This window comes from Lissotriton helveticus, chromosome 8 (genome assembly GCF_964261635.1).
Source record: "Lissotriton helveticus chromosome 8, aLisHel1.1, whole genome shotgun sequence".
In the NCBI taxonomy this organism is placed as follows: Eukaryota; Metazoa; Chordata; class Amphibia; order Caudata; family Salamandridae; genus Lissotriton; species Lissotriton helveticus.
Genome location: NC_136069.1, coordinates 1,532,190,921 through 1,532,206,288, shown reverse-complemented (window position 1 = coordinate 1,532,206,288; position 15,368 = coordinate 1,532,190,921).

The window sequence follows — 15,368 nt, the reverse complement described above, 5'->3', positions numbered from 1 at the left end:
ATGGCACAGGTAGAGGGTAACATAGCGCAGGCAGAGGGGAGAGATGATTCAGGCGGAGGAGAGATGGCGCAGGCAGAGAATGAGAAGGCACAGGCAGAGGGAGAGATGGCGCAGGCAGAGAATGAGATGGCGCAGGCAGAGAGTGGGATGGCGCAGCCAGAGTGAGATGGTGCAAGCAGAGAGTGAGATGGCGCAGGCAAAGACAGACATGGCACAGGTAGAGGGAGAGATGGCGCAGGCAGAGAGAAACATGGCACAAGCAGAGGGTAAGATGGCGCAGGCAGAGAGAGACATGGCACAGGCAGAGTGTGAGATGGCACAGGCAGAGGGAGAGATGGCGGAGGCAGAGGGTGACATGGCGCCATATAAATGATCACTACATTACACAATGCAGAAACCTGACTCATTTCCAAAATACATTTCCAATATGCACGATTCGTTTTTTGCCAGCATTACATACAAACATGAGACACAATACACAGTGAAAAGGGGAGTCTTGGTAGTTTACAAAACCAGTAATCTATCAGAATTTCAACATCATGTGGTATGCTGATGACACTCTGCTCATCCTTTATCTTAGAAAGGAGCTGTATACCATTAGAAATAAATGATAATAATTGAGATGGCGCAGGCTGAGGAACAGGTGGCGCAGGCAGAGGGTGAGATGGCGCAGGCAGAGGGAGAGATGGCGAAGACAGAGGGAGAGATGGTGCAGGCAAAGGGGAGATGGCGCAGGCAGAGGAAGAGATGGAGCAGGCAGAGGAAGAGATGGCGCATGCAGAGGGAGAGATGGCACAGACAGAGGGAGAGATGGCACAGGCACAGGATGAGATGCCACAGGTAGAGGGTAACAGTGCAGGCAGAGGGTGAAATGGTGCAGGCAGAGGGGACAGGTGATGCAGGCGGAGGGGAGATGGTGCAGGCAGAGGGTGAGATGGCGCAGGCAGAGGGAGAGATGGCGCAGGCCGAGGGTGAGATGGTGCAGGCCGAGGGAGAGATGGCGCAGGCCGAGGGAGAGATGATGCAGGCCGATGGAGAGATGCTGCAGGTGGAGGGAGAGATGGCGCAGGCAAAGGGAGAGAAGGCGCAGGCAGAGGGAGAGATAGCACAGGCATAGGGACAGATGCAACAGCCAGAAAGTGAGATGGTGCAGGCAGAGAGTGAGATGGCGCAAGCAGAGGGTAAGATGGCCAAGGCAGTGAGAGACATGGCACAGGCAAATGGTGAGATAGCACAGGCAAAGGGAAAGATGGCGGAGGCAGAGGGTGAGATGGCGCAGGCAGAGGGTGAGATGGCGCAGGCAGAGGGTGAGATGGCGTAGGCAGAGGGTGAGATGGCGCAGGCAGAGGGTGAAATGGCGCAAGCAGAGGGAGAGATGGTGCAGGCCGAGGGAGAGATGGTGCAGGCAGAGGGAAAAATGGCGCAGGTAGAGGCAGAGATGCTGCAGGCAGAGGGAAGATGGTGCAGACAGAGGGGAGAGATGGTGCAGGCAGAGGGGATATGGCGCAAACCGAGGGAGAGATGGTGCCAACAGAGGGTGAGATGGCGCCGGCAGATGGAGAGATGGTGCAGCCAGAGAGTGAGATAGCACAAGCACAGAGTGAGATGGTGCAAGCAGAGGGTAAGATGGCGCAGGCAGAGAGACATGGCACAGGGAGAGGGTGAGATGGCACAGGCAAAGGGAGAGATGGCGGAAGCAGAGGGTGAGATGGCGCAGGCAGGGGGAGAGATGGCACAGGCAGAGAGTGAGATGGCGCAAGCAGATGGTAAGATAGCGCAGACAGAGTGAAATGGCGCAATCGAGGGTAAGATGGCGCAGGCAAAAACAGACATGGCACAGGCAGAGGGAGAGGGAGAGATGGCGCAGGCAGAGAGAAACACGGCGCAAGTAGAGGGTAAGATGAAGCAGGCAGAGAGAGACATGGCACAGGCAGAGGGTGAGATGGCATAGGCAAATGGAGAGATGGCACAGGTAGAGGGTAACATAGCGCTGGCAGAGGGTGAAATGGTGCAGGCAGAGGGGAGAGATGATGCAGGCGGAGGGGAGATGGCGCAGGCAGAGAATGAGATGGCACAGGCAGAGGGAGAGATGGCACAGGCAGAGAATGAAATGGCGCAGGCAGAGAGAGAGATGATGCACGCTGAGGAAGAGATGCTGCAGGCGGAGGGAGAGATGGCGCAGGCAAAGGGAGAGAAGGCGCAGGCAGAGGGAGAGATAGCACAGGCATAGGGACAGATGGCGCAGGCATAGGGACAGATGGCGCAGGCAGAGAGTGAGATGGTGCAGGCAGAGAGTGAGATGGCGCAAGCTGAGGGTAAGATGGCCAAGGCAGTGAGAGACATGGCACAGGCAAATGGTGAGATAGCACAGGCAAAGGGAAAGATGGTGGAGGCAGAGGGTGAGATGGCGCAGGCAGAGGGTGAGATGGCGCAGGCAGAGGGTGAGATGGCGCAGGCAGAGGGAGAGATGGCACAGGCAGAGGGAGAGATGGCACAGGCAGAGGGAAAAATGGCGCAGGTAGAGGCAGAGATGCTGCAGGCAGAGGGAAGATGGTGCAGACAGAGGGGAGAGATGGTGCAGGCAGAGGGGATATGGCGCAAACGGAGGGAGAGATGGTGCCAACAGAGGGTGAGATGGCACCGGCAGATGGAGAGATGGTGCAGCCAGAGAGTGAGATGGCACAAGCACAGAGTGAGATGGTGCAAGCAGAGGGTAAGATGGCGCAGGCAGAGAGAGAGACATGGCACAGGCAGAGGGTGAGATGGCAGAGGCAAAGGGAGAGATAACGCAGGCAGTGGGTGAGATGGCACAGGCAGAGGGTGAGATGGCGCAGGCAGAGGGTGAGATGGCGCAGGCAGAGGGTGAGATGGCGCAGGCAGAGAGTGAGATGGCGCAGGCAGAGGGTGAGATGGCGCAGGCAGAGAGTGAGATGGCGCAGGCAGAGAGTGAGATGGCGCATGCAGAGGGAGAGATGGCACAGACAGAGGGAGAGATGACACAGGCACAGGATGAGATGGCACAGGTAGAGGGTAACAGTGCAGGAAGACGGTGAAATGGTGCAGGCAGAGGGGACAGATGATGCAGGCGGAGGGGAGATGGCGCAGGCCGAGGGAGAGATGATGCAGGCCGATGGAAAGATGCTGCAGGTGGAGGGAGAGATGGTGCAGGCAAAGGGAGAGAAGGCGCAGGCAGAGGGAGAGATAGCACAGGCATAGGGACAGATGGCGCAGCCAGAAAGTGAGATGGCGCAGGCAGAGAGTGAGATGGCGCAAGCAGAGGGTAAGATGGCCAAGGCAGTGAGAGACATTGCACAGGCAAATGGTGAGATAGCACAGGCATAGGGACAGATGGCACAGCCAGAAAGTGAGATGGCGCAGGCAGAGAGTGAGATGGCGCAAGCAGAGGGTAAGATGGCCAAGGCAGTGAGAGACATGACACAGGCAAATGGTGAGATAACACAGGCAAAGGGAAAGATGGCGCAGGCAGAGGGTGAGATGGCGCAGGCAGAGGGTGAGATGGCGCAGGCAGAGGGTGAGATGGCGCAGGCAGAGGGTGAGATGGCGCAGGCAGAGGGAGAGATGGCGCAGGCTGAGAGAAACACGGCGCAAGTAGAGGGTAAGATGACGCAGGCAGAGAGAGACATGGCACAGGCAGAGGGTGAGATGGCACAGGCAAATGGAGAGATGGCACAGGTAGAGGGTAACATAGCGCAGGCAGAGGGGAGAGATGATTCAGGCGGAGGAGAGATGGCGCAGGCAGAGGGGATATGGCGCAAACCGAGGGAGAGATGGTGCCGAGAGATGGTGCAGCCAGAGAGTGAGATGGCACAAGCACAGAGTGAGATGGTGCAAGCAGAGGGTAAGATGGCGCAGGCAGAGAGGGAGACATGGCACAGAAAGAGGGTGAGATGGCACAGGCAAAGGGAGAGATGGCGCAGGCAGGGGGAGAGATGGTGCAGGCAGGGGGAGAGATGACACAGGCAGAGGGTGAGATGGCGCAAGCAGAGAGTGAGATCGCGCAAGCAGAGGGTGAGATGGCGCAGACAGAGAGTGAGATGGCGCAAGCAGAGGGTAAGATGGCACAGGCAAAAACAGACATGGCACAGGCAGAGGGAGAGATGGCGCAGGCAGAGAGAAACACGGCGCAAGTAGAGGGTAAGATGACGCAGGCAGAGAGAGACATGGCACAGGCAGAGGGTGAGATGGCACAGGCAAATGGAGAGATGGCACAGGTAGAGGGTAACATAGCGCAGGCAGAGGGGAGAGATGATTCAGGCGGAGGAGAGATGGCGCAGGCAGAGAATGAGAAGGCGCAGGCAGAGAGTGGGATGGCGCAGCCAGAGTGAGATGGTGCAAGCAGAGAGTGAGATGGCGCAGGCAAAGACAGACATGGCACAGGTAGAGGGAGAGATGGCGCAGGCAGAGAGAAACATGGCACAAGCAGAGGGTAAGATGGCGCAGGCAGAGAGAGACATGGCACAGGCAGAGTGTGAGATGGCACAGGCAGAGGGAGAGATGGCGGAGGCAGAGGGTGACATGGCGCCATATAAATGATCACTACATTACACAATGCAGAAACCTGACTCATTTCCAAAATACATTTCCAATATGCACGATTCGTTTTTTGCCAGCATTACATACAAACATGAGACACAATACACAGTGAAAAGGGGAGTCTTGGTAGTTTACAAAACCAGTAATCTATCAGAATTTCAACATCATGTGGTATGCTGATGACACTCTGCTCATTCTTTATCTTAGAAAGGAGCTGTATACCATTAGAAATACATGATAATAATTGAGATGGCGCAGGCTGAGGAACAGATGGCGCAGGCAGAGGGTGAGATGGCGCAGGCAGAGGGAGAGATGGCGAAGACAGAGGGAGAGATGGTGCAGGCAAAGGGGAGATGGCGCAGGCAGAGGAAGAGATGGCGCAGGCAGAGGAAGAGATGGCGCATGCAGAGGGAGAGATGGCACAGACAGAGGGAGAGATGGCACAGGCACAGGATGAGATGGCACAGGTAGAGGGTAACAGTGCAGGCAGAGGGTGAAATGGTGCAGGCAGAGGGGACAGATGATGCAGGCGGAGGGGAGATGGTGCAGGCAGAGGGTGAGATGGCGCAGGCAGAGGGAGAGATGGCGCAGGCCGAGGGAGAGATGGCGCAGGCCGAGGGTGAGATGGCGCAGGCCGAGGGAGAGATGGCGCAGGCCGAGGGAGAGATGATGCAGGCCGATGGAGAGATGCTGCAGGTGGAGGGAGAGATGGCGCAGGCAAAGGGAGAGAAGGCGCAGGCAGAGGGAGAGATAGCACAGGCATAGGGACAGATGGCACAGCCAGAAAGTGAGATGGTGCAGGCAGAGAGTGAGATGGCGCAAGCAGAGGGTAAGATGGCCAAGGCAGTGAGAGACATGGCACAGGCAAATGGTGAGATAGCACAGGCAAAGGGAAAGATGGCTGTTGGACTTTGGCCCTTAGGGCAGGTTCACCCCTAGACTTTTTGCTTGAAATGGTGACCTGGAGATGGTGATTTTTGGATTCTGCGCACTTTCACTGTGTCCCAGTGGAAAGTGCGTGCGCACTCTGAGTGCATGTGCTGAGCTAGGCCTGCCCGCCCATAGGAATGCATGGGGAATGTATGTGTCCCTGGTAGTTCCTGATGCGTGGGGTGTACAGGCTTGAGTCTGGTATGTGTGAACTCGTGTGAGTGAATGCTGCGCAACGGTGTATGCAGCATGTATGTGTCTAGTAGGGAAGCGCCATTTCTAGACATGGCTGTACGTGTGCTGTGAGGGTGCTGGCGTGTGATTGGCTGGAGCTGGCTGGCATGCCAGGCTCCAGGAAGTCTGGATGGGTCTGCCCGGTGGTGAGTGGGAGATCTGCATGAGTAATGTGTGGGAGGAGTGTACCTGTGTCCTGGATGGGCTGGGTTTTCCCCACACAATGCTGGCTCCGCCCCCCTGTGGTGTGTCTAATGACCCAAGCCCTGCCAGTGAATAGAATGGGTGGTTGGGCCATCAGAGTACTCAAGAACCAGCTGCGACTGGTTCCGCCCCCACTCTGCACCCTCAGACAAAGGGAAATGGTGTATAAAAATGGGGCTGTGTCCCCACTGAAGTTGTTCTCTTCCAGGATCCTGAGGGGGCTGCTGCTGCTGCTGCTGGGCCAGAGGACCGCCACTTGGGGTGTCTCCCTGCCTGGAGACCCAGTGTGCTGGCTCTGGGCCCAGCCTTGCCCCCTGCCTGCCCTGAAGGACTTTGCTGGAACTCTGCCCTGCTGAGGGCATCTGGGAGCGCTGTGCTTGTGCTCCCAGAACCTGGGAGCGCTTTTGGACTTTCCCTGGAGCCTGGAAGCGCTTTATTTGTCTTTAGCGCTTGAGAGCGCTTTATTTGCGGCCCTAGCGCTTAGAAGCGCTTTATTTATCGGCTAAGCGCTGGGAGCGCTGTCCTTTTCCTTCCGCGGCTGCCCACGCCGCTTTTGCCGATTTTCGAGTCCTCTGGCAGGTGCCCACCCTGCCAGGGACATTGCCGCCTTTGATCGAGTGCCCACCTCGATTTATTTGTGCCTTTAAGAGAGCCGGTGCCCACCCGGCATTTCCTGATTGAGCCCCCGCCTAGAAGTGCCGGAGACGGGCCGCCGCGCTGCCCGCGACGACCCGGAAGTGCTCCTGCCGGCCGGCCAATCCGAGCGCGGCCCGGCAGAAGTCCCGCCCCCACAGCCGCGACCCGGTAGTCAGGCAGGCAGGGGGCAGGACAGAGAAGCAACCGGAAGCGGACGGGAGGCCACCCCGCGCTCCGGTAAGGAGAGAGAGCCGGCGTCTTTCCTTGTCCCTCCTCCGGGGCTCCCGAGGACGAGGGAGAGCCCCGGAGCACCAGAAAGAAGAGTCCTGACGGCAGGGAGACGCCGCAGGAACCCAGCGCGACCTCGGAGCCCCCGCAGCAGAGCCCGGTGAGTGAAGTGCGGGCGTCTCGAGGCGGGGGCCCCAGTGATCTGTAAAGGTCCCGTGGGGGCCCGTGCATACTTCAGGAGCGGCCCCGGAAGGCAGCGGGCCGCTCCCCCTTAAAATCCGAAGTGAGGGAAATTGTTGGTGGAGCCCGGAGAGGGCTCCGGGGGCGTTGTCATTTTGAGTCCCCAGGTGGGGGACTCCGCCGATTGCCCCGCATCTTGTGCAAGGGCCCTGAGGCCCCACCGACCAGCCCGCCTTACCTTGGTTGTTTGGAGCCCCAGAGAGGCTCTAGGTGCCCCAATTTTGCTTTGAGTCCCCAGGAGGGGGACTCCAACGGCGGCCATTATTGATTTCGAGCCTAGAGAGGCTCAGGGGGCATCACCTTTATTTGTTTAGAGCCCTGAGAGGGGCTCAAGGGGCCTTCATTGATTTCGAGTCCCCAGAGGGGGGACTCCAACATTGGTGCCACATTTGCAAGAGTCCAGAGAGGCTCTAGGGGGGCATTTTGATTTACTTCTGAGCCAGAGAGGCCCCACAGTGCCCTAACTTTCCCTGCACCAGTTGCCCAGCACTTTGTGGGCAACTGCCACGTTTAGGCCCTGACATTGGGACACAGGGACAGTCACAGGTGGTGACTGGTGAGTTTTGCGCAACTGTGTTTTATTGTTACACCTCTGAATGAATGTCATGCATTGCATCATGTGTATGTTCTTACACCCCTACAGGTATTGTGATACATAGGTGGTTGTTTTCTCCCTAGTACAGGTGGTGCTAGTGAGGTCCTGTTACCAGTGATTACTGGTTGTGTGCTATTTTGTGCTATATTCTATGTACTAAGTGCTATTTCTCAAAGTGCTACTTCTGATTCCTGACAGTGGTCCAGGTGGCCCTGTCTTGTAAATATCCCCTTGTAAATTCTGCCCGTGCCTCTGGCACATTGTAAAGTGTGTTTTATCTAATGTGTTTTGGGTAATACAAAGGCTATTTTTATATAACCTTGTGTGGAGTTTCCTTTGTGGTGGGCCTTTGGTTGTTGTTGCTGGGGTGCGTGCGCAAATACTTAGCCTACATCGCCTCCAAGTTTAGCCTTGCTGCTCGCGCCACGTTACCTAGAGGGTGAGTAGGGGTTATCTTGGCGTGTAACTCCCTTGCCCTGACTTGGGAGTGGTGGTCTCTGACTGACTTTGGCGAAAGCCCTGGCCAGCCGGGGATCCCATTTCCAACAATGGCGGAGGCAGAGGGTGAGATGGCGCAGGCAGAGGGTGAGATGGCGCAGGCAGAGGGTGAGATGGCGCAGGCAGAGGGTGAGATGGCGCAAGCAGAGGGTGAAATGGCGCAAGCAGAGGGAGAGATGGTGCAGGCAGAGGGAGAGATGGCGCAGGCAGAGGGAAAAATGGCGCAGGTAGAGGCAGAGATGCTGCAGGCAGAGGGAAGATGGTGCAGACAGAGGGGAGAGATGGTGCAGGCAGAGGGGATATGGCGCAAACCGAGGGAGAGATGGTGCCAACAGAGGGTGAGATGGCGCCGGCAGATGGAGAGATGGTGCAGCCAGAGAGTGAGATAGCACAAGCACAGAGTGAGATGGTGCAAGCAGAGGGTAAGATGGCGCAGGCAGAGAGACATGGCACAGGGAGAGGGTGAGATGGCACAGGCAAAGGGAGAGATGGCGGAAGCAGAGGGTGAGATGGCGCAGGCAGGGGGAGAGATGGCACAGGCAGAGAGTGAGATGGCGCAAGCAGATGGTGAGATGGCGCAGACAGAGTGAAATGGAGCAATCGAGGGTAAGATGGCGCAGGCAAAAACAGACATGGCACAGGCAGAGGGAGAGGGAGAGATGGCGCAGGCAGAGAGAAACACGGCGCAAGTAGAGGTTAAGATGAAGCAGGCAGAGAGAGACATGGCACAGGCAGAGGGTGAGATGGCATAGGCAAATGGAGAGATGGCACAGGTAGAGGGTAACAGCGCTGGCAGAGGGTGAAATGGTGCAGGCAGAGGGGAGAGATGATGCAGGCGGAGGGGAGATGGCGCAGGCAGAGAATGAGATGGCACAGGCAGAGGGAGAGATGGCACAGGCATAGAATGAAATGGCGCAGGCAGAGAGAGAGATGATGCAGGCTGAGGAAGAGATGCTGCAGGCGGAGGGAGAGATGGCGCAGGCAAAGGGAGAGAAGGCGCAGGCAGAGGGAGAGATAGCACAGGCATAGGGACAGATGGCGCAGGCAGGGAGAGAGATGGCGCAGGCAGAGGGTGAGATGGCGCAGGCAGAGAGAGAGACATGGCACAGGCAGAGGGTGAGATGGCACAGGCAAAGGGAGAGATAACGCAGGCAGTGGGTGAGATGGCGCAGGCAGAGGGTGAGATGGCGCAGGCAGAGGGTGAGATGGCGCAGGCAGAGGGTGAGATGGCGCAGGCAGAGAGTGAGATGGCGCAGGCAGAGAGTGAGATGGCACAAGCAGAGGGTGAGATGGCGCAGGCAAAAACAGACATGGCACAGGCAGAGGGAGAGATGGCGCAGGCAGAGAGAGAAACACGGCGCAAGTAGAGGGTAAGATGACGCAGGCAGAGAGAGACATGGCACAGGCAGAGGGTGAGATGGCACAGGCAAATGGAGAGATGGCACATGTAGAGGGTAACATAGCGCAGGCAGAGGGTGAAATGGTGCAGGCAGAGGGGAGAGATGATGCAGGCGGAGGGGAGTTGGCGCAGGCAGAGAATGAGATGGAGCAGGCAGAGGGAGAGATGGCACAGGCAGAGAATGAGATGGCGCAGGCAGAGAATGAGATGGCGCAGCCAGAGTGAGATGGTGCAAGCAGAGAGTGAGATGGCGCAGGCAAAGACATACATGGCACAGGTAGAGGGAGAGATGGCGGAGGCAGAGAGAAACATGGCACAAGCAGAGGGTAAGATGGCGCAGGCAGAGAGAGACAGGGCACAGGCAGAGGGTGAGATGGCACAGGCAGAGGGAGAGATGGCGGAGGCAGAGGGTGACATGGCGCCATATAAATGATCACTACATTACAATGCAGAAACCTGACTCATTTCCAAAATACATTTCCAATATGCACGATTCGTTTTTTGCCAGCATTACAAACAAACATGAGACACAATACACAGTGAAAAGGGGAGTCTTGGTAGTTTACAAAACCAGTAATCTATCAGAATTTCAACATCATGTGGTATGCTGATGACACTCTGCTCATCCTTTATCTTAGAAAGGAGCTGTATACCATTAGAAATACATGATAATAATTGAGATGGCGCAGGCTGAGGAACAGATGGCGCAGGCAGAGGGTGAGATGGCGCATGCAGAGGGAGAGATGGCACAGACAGAGGGAGAGATGGCACAGACAGAGGGAGAGATGGCACAGGCACAGGATGAGATGGCACAGGTAGAGGGTAACAGTACAGGCAGAGGGTGAAATGGTGCAGGCAGAGGGGACAGATGATGCAGGCGGATGGGAGATGGTGCAGGCAGAGGGTGAGATGGCGCAAGCAGAGGGTGAGATGGCGCAAGCAGAGGGTGAGATGGCGCAGGCAGAGGGTGAGATGGCGCAGGCAGAGGGTGAGATGGCGCAGGCCGAGGGAGAGATGGCGCAGGCCGATAGAGAGATGCTGCAGGTGGAGGGAGAGATGGCGCAGGCAAAGGGAGAGAAGGCGCAGGCAGAGGGAGAGATAGCACAGGCATAGGGACAGATGGCGCTGCCAGAAAGTGAGATGGCGCAGGCAGAGAGTGAGATGGCGCAAGCAGAGGGTAAGATGGCCAAGGCAGTGAGAGACATGGCACAGGAAAATGGTGAGATAACACAGGCAAAGGGAAAGATGGTGGAGGCAGAGGGTGAGATGGCGCAGGCAGAGGGTGAGATGGCGCAGGCAGAGGGAGAGAAGGCGCAGGCAGAGGGAGAGATAGCACAGGCATAGGGACAGATGGCGCAGCCAGAAAGTGAGATTGCGCAGGCAGAGAGTGAGATTGTGCAAGCAGAGGGTAAGATGGCCAAGGCAGTGAGAGACATGGCACAGGAAAATGGTGAGATAACACAGGCAGAGGGTGAGATGGCACAGGGAGAGATGGCGCAGGCAGAGGGAGAAATGGCGCAGGCAGAGGGAGAGATGGCGCAGGCAGAGGGAGAAATGGCGCAGGCAGAGGGAGAGATGGCGCAGGCAGAGGGAAAAATGGCGCAGGCAGAGATGCTGCAGGCAGAGGGAAGATGGTGCAGACAGAGGGGAGAGATGGTGCAGGCAGAGGGGATATGGCGCAAACCGAGGGAGAGATGGTGCAGAGAGATGGTGCAGCCAGAGAGTGAGATGGCACAAGCACAGAGTGAGATGGTGCAAGCAGAGGGTAAGATGGCGCAGGCAGAGAGAGAGACATGGCACAGGAAGAGGGTGAGGTGGCACAGGCAAAGGGAGAGATGGCGCAGGCAGGGGGAGAGATGGCGCAGGCAGAGGGTGAGGTGGCGCAAGCAGAGAGTGAGATGGCGCAAGCAGAGGGTGAGATGGCGCAAGCAGAGGGTGAGATGGCGCAGACAGAGTGAGATGGCGCAAGCAGAGGGTAAGATGGCGCAGGCAAAAACAGACATGGCAAAGGCAGAGGGAGAGATGGCGCAGGCAGAGAGAAACACGGCGCAAGTAGAGGGTAAGATGACGCAAGCAGAGAGAGACATGGCACAGGCAGAGGGTGAGATGGCACAGGCAAATAGAGAGATGGCACAGGTAGAGGGTAACATAGTGCAGGAAGAGGGGAGAGATGATGCAGGGGGAGGAGAGATTGCGCAGGCAGAGAATGAGATGGCGCAGGCAGAGGGAGAGATGGCGCAGGCAGAGGGAGAGATGGCGCAGGCAGAGAATGAGATGGCGCAGGCAGAGGGAGAGATGGCGCAGGCAGAGAATGAGATGGCGCAGGCAGAGAGTGGGATGGCGCAGCCAGAGTGAGATGGTGCAAGCAGAGACAGACATGGCACAGGTAGAGGGAGAGATGGCACAGGCAGAGAGAGACATGGCACAGGCAGAGGGTGAGATGGCACAGGCAGAGGGAGAGATGGCGGAGGCAGAGGGTGACATGGCGCCATATAAATGATCACTACATTACAATGCAGAAACCTGACTCATTTCCAAAATACATTTCCAATATGCACGATTCGTTTTTTGCCAGCATTTCATACAAACATGAGACACAATACACAGTGAAAAGGGGAGTCTTGGTAGTTTACAAAACCAGTAATCTATCAGAATTTCAACATCATGTGGTATGCTGATGACACTCTGCTCATCCTTTATCTTAGAAAGGAGCTGTATACCATTAGAAAAACATTATAATAATTGAGATGGCGCAGGCTGAGGAACAGATGGCGCAGGCAGAGGGTGAGATGGCGCAGGCAGAGGGAGAGATGGCCAAGACAGAGGGAGAGATGGCGCAGGCAGAGGAAGAGATGGCGCAGGCAGAGGAAGCGATGGCGCAGGCAGAGGAAGAGATGGCGCAGGCAGAGGAAGAGATGGCGCACGCAGAGGGAGAGATGGCACAGACAGAGGGAGAGATGGCACAGGCACAGGATGAGATGGCACAGGTAGAGGGTAACAGTGCAGGCAGAGGGTGAAATGGTGCAGGCAGAGGGGACAGATGATGCAGGCGGAGGGGAGATGATGCAGGTGGAGGGAGAGATGGCGCAGGCAGAGGGTGAGATGGCGCAGGCAGAGGGAGAGATGGCGCAGGCAGAGGGAGAGATGGCGCAGGCAGAGAGTGAAATGGCGCAATCCGAGGGTAAGATGGCGCAGGCAAAAACAGACATGGCACAGGCAGAGGGAGAGGGAGAGATGGCGCAGGCAGAGGGTTTGATGGCGCAGGCAGAGGGTGAGATGGCACAGGCAGAGGGAGAGATGGCGCAGGCAGAGGGAAAAATGGCGCAGGTAGAGGCAGAGATGCTGCAGGCAGAGGGAAGATGGTGCAGACAGAGGGGAGAGATGGTGCAGGCAGAGGGGATATGGCGCAAACCGAGGGAGAGATGGTGCCAACAGAGGGTGAGATGGCACCGGCAGATGGTGAGATGGTGCAGCCAGAGAGTGAGATGGCACAAGCACAGAGTGAGATGGTGCAAGCAGAGGGTAAGATGGCGCAGGCAGAGAGAGAGACATGGCACAGGCAGAGGGTGAGATGGCACAGGCAAAGGGAGAGATGGCGGAAGCAGAGGGTGAGATGGCGCAGGCAGAGGGTGAGATGGCGCAGGCAGAGGGTGAGATGGCGCAGGCAGAGAGTGAGATGGCGCAGGCAGAGAGTGAGATGGCACAAGCAGAGGGTGAGATGGCGCAGACAGAGAGTGAGATGGCGCAAGCAGAGGGTAAGATGGCGCAGGCAGAGAGAAACACGGCACAAGTAGAGGGTAAGATGACGCAGGCAGAGAGAGACATGGCACAGGCAGAGGGTGAGATGGCACAGGCAAATGGAGAGATGGCACAGGTAGAGGGTAACATAGCGCAGGCAGAGGGTGAAATGGTGCAGGCAGAGGGGAGAGATGATGCAGGCAGAGGGGAGATGGCGCAGGCAGAGAAAGTGATGGCGCAGGCAGAGGGAGAGATGGCGCAGGCAGAGAATGAGATGGCGCAGGCAGAGAGAGAGATGACGCAGGCTGAGGAAGAGATGCTGCAGGCGGAGGGAGAGATGGCGCAGGCAAAGGGAGAGAAGGCGCAGGCAGAGGGAGAGATAGCACAGGCATAGGGACAGATGGCGCAGGCAGAGAGTGAGATGGTGCAGGCAGAGAGTGAGATGGCGCAAGTAGAGGGTAAGATGGCCAAGGCAGAGACAGACATGGCACAGGCAAAGGGTGAGATAGCACAGGCAAAGGGAAAGACGGCGGAGGCAGAGGGTGAGATGGCGCAGACAGAGAGTGAGATGGCGCAAGCAGAGGGTAAGATGGCACAGGCAAAAACAGACATGGCACAGGCAGAGGGAGAGATGGCGCAGGAAGAGAGAAACACGGCGCAAGTAGAGGGTAAAATGACGCAGGCAGAGGGTGAGATGGCACAGGCAAATGGAGAGATGGCACAGGTAGAGGGTAACATAGCGCAGGCAGAGGGTGAAATGGTGCAGGCAGAGGGGAGAGATGATGCAGGCGGAGGGGAGATGGCGCAGGCAGAGAATGAGATGGGGCAGGCAGAGGGAGAGATGGGGCAGGCAGAGAATGAGATGGCGCAGGCAGAGAGAGAGATGATGCATACTGAGGAAGAGATGCTGCAGGCGGAGGGAGAGATGGCGCAGGCAAAGGGAGAGAAGCCGCAGGCAGAGGGAGAGATAGCACAGGCATAGGGACAGATGGCGCAGGCAGAGAGTGAGATGGTGCAGGTAGAGAGTGAGATGGCGCAAGCAGAGGGTAAGATGGCCAAGGCAGAGACAGACATGGCACAGGCAAAGGGTGAGATAGCACAGGCAAAGGGTGAGATGGCGCAGGCAGAGGGTGAGATGGCGCAGGCAGAGGGTGAGATGGCGCAGGCAGAGGGTGAGATGGCGCAGGCAGACGGTGAGATGGCGCAGGCAGAGGGAGAGATGGCGCAGGCAGAGGGAGAGATGGCGCAGGTAGAGGGAGAGATGGCGCAGGCAGAGGGAAAAACGGCGCAGGCAGAGGCAGAGATGCTGCAGGCAGAAGGGAGATGGTGCAGACAGAGGGGAGAGATGGTACAGGCAGAGGGAATATGGCGCAAACAGAGGGAGAGATGGTGCCGACAGAGGGTGAGATGGCGCAGGAAGACGGAGAGATGGCACAAGCACAGAGTGAGATGGCGCAAGCAGAGGGCAGGCAGTGAGAGGCATGGCACAGGCAGAGGGTGAGATGGCACAGGCAAAGGGAGAGATGGCGGAAGCAGAGGGTGAGATGGCGCAGGCAGAGGGTGAGATGGCGCAGGCAGAGGGTGAGATGGCGCAGGCAGAGGGTGAGATGGCGCAGGCAGAGGGTGAGATGGCGCAGGCAGAGAGTGAGATGGCGCAAGCAGGGGGTGAGATCGCGCAGGCAAAGACAGACATGGCACTTGCAGAGGGAGAGATGGCGCAGGCAGAGGGAGAGATGGTGCAGGCAGAGAGTAAGATGGTCCAAGCAGAGGGTGAGATGGCGCAGGCAAAGACAGACATGGCACAGGCAGAGGGAGAGATGGCGCAGGCAGAGAGAAACATGGCGCAGGCAGAGAGTGAGATGGCGCAAACAGAGGATGAGATGGCTCAGGCAGAGAGTGAGATGGCGCAAGCACACAGTGAGACGGCGCAGGCAAAGAAAGACATGGTAGAGGGAGAGATGGCGCAGGCAGAGGGTGAGATGGCGCAGGCAGAGAGTGAGATGGCGCAAGCAGAGGGTGAGATGGCGCAGGCAAAGACAGACATGGCAGAGGGAGAGATGGCGCAGGCAGAGGGACAGATGGCGCAGGCAGAGGGTGAGATGGCGCAGGCAG